This window comes from Suricata suricatta, chromosome 5, assembly GCF_006229205.1.
Source record: "Suricata suricatta isolate VVHF042 chromosome 5, meerkat_22Aug2017_6uvM2_HiC, whole genome shotgun sequence".
Taxonomy (NCBI): Eukaryota; Metazoa; Chordata; class Mammalia; order Carnivora; family Herpestidae; genus Suricata; species Suricata suricatta.
In genome coordinates, this window is record NC_043704.1 from 58,949,555 (window position 1) to 58,951,594 (window position 2,040).

The following is a 2,040-nucleotide window of genomic DNA, read 5'->3' on the forward strand; positions in this document are numbered from 1 at the left end:
TTCTTTCTTTCTTTCTTTCTTTCTCTCCTTACTTTAAATGCAAGTAAGTTAACATATAATGTAATGATGACTTCAGGAATAGATTTTAGTGATTCATCACTTACATGTAACACCCAGTGCTCTTCCCAAGTTCCCTCCTTAATGCCCATCACCCATTTAGCTTGTCCACCCCCCTAAAATCCCTCTAGCAATCCTCAATGTGTTCTCTGTATTTAATAGTTTTTTACAGATTACCTCCCTCTCTGTCTTTATCTTATTTTTTCTTCTCTTCCCCTATATTCATCTGTTTGTTTCTTAAATTACACACATAAGTGAAGTCATATGATATTTGTCTTTTTCTTACTGACTTGTTTCACTTAGCATAATACATTCTGTTTTAACTCACACTGCAAATGGCAAAATATCATTCTCCTTGATCACCGAGTAGTATTTCATTGTATGTGTATGTATACCACTTCTTTTTTCTTAATGTTTTATTTATTTTTAAGAGACAGACACAGCATCAGCAGGGGAGGGTCAGAGAGAGAGGGAGATACAGAATTCGAAGACAGGCTCCAGGCTCTGAGCTGTCAGCACAGAGCCCGACAAGGGGCTCAAACCCACGTACAGCAAGATCATGACCTGAGCCGAAGCCAGACGCTTAAACGACTGAGCCACCCAGGTGCCCCTATATGCCACTTCTTTATCCATTTATCAGTCAATAAATGTTTGGGCTCTTTCCATAATTTGACTGTTGCCAATAGTCATTTGCTATAAATATTGAGGTACATGTACCCCTTCAAATCAGCATTTTGGTATACTCTGGATAGATATCTAGTGGCGCAATTACTAGGTCATAGGGTAATTCTATTTTTAAATTTTTAGAGGAACATTCATACTGTCTCCAAGAGTGGCTGCACCACTTTGCATTCCCACCAGTACTGCAAAAGTGTTCTCCTTTCTCCGCATCCTCACCAACATCTGTTGTTTCCCGAGTTGTCGATTTTAGCCATTCTGACAGGTGTGAGGTGGTATCTCATTGTGGTTTCCCTTAGAACTGACACTCTGAGGCACACTATAGTCCACTCACTAAGCACGTGGAGGGATCTGTACTGGTCTTCTGAGCCATGTGGCTAAGGGGTGCAGTTCCAGGGAGCTTGGTGTGATGGCTCCATTCTCCACTAGGTGGCGCTCCTTAGCTTCCTGGGGGCAAATGTGGGTGCCAGCACATGCAGGTGCTCAGTAGAGGTGAAATGGTTTTGCCTAGCTCCCTGGGCTCTGGCACAGGAACTTCGCACTCTCACCGACCTAGTCAAGCACCCCTCCTTTGTCTCATGCCTCTGTCAACACCCCGCCTCTACCCTGTCCTTGTCCAAACTATCCTCCTGCTAGGTGGCACCAACCTCCAGCATTTAATCTCAGATGGGGTTGTGTTTCAAAACCCCACACTTCAGAGACCCCTGTGGCTTGGACCCACTCTGACTCTCTGGGAGATGGTCTCACTGGGCAATGGCCAGGTGCCAGTTTGCCCCAGAAAATGTTCATGTGAGAGCACAGTGGCAGGGGTTCAGAGATTGTGGCAAATCACAACACACATCAGGCGCCAAGTTTCAATGCTCTCTGATGTCTTTTTCTCAATGCCAGCACACGTGGCTCTTCTCCAGGGTCCACTGTGACCGATGCTCATGGGGAGGCAATATGGTTTCTACCAGATGCTCTTCAAGCAGGGGGACTGCTTTTCGCCCATCGCCATTATCTAATTTCAGAACATTTTCATCACCCCAAAGAAGAAATCCCATACCCATTGGTAGTCATTTCCCTGCTCCTGGCAACTACTATTCTATTTTCTGTATCTATAGATTTTTCTATTCTGAGCATTTTATATAAGTGGAACCATACAATATGTGACTTTGCATGTCTGGCTTCTTCACTTAGGATAATGTTGTTTCCAAGGGTCATCCATGCTGTAGCATGTATCAGTGCTTCATTTCTTCTGTGGCTGAAAAATATTCCATGGTCTGCATGTGCCACATTTTGTTTATGCATTCATCAGTTGATGGA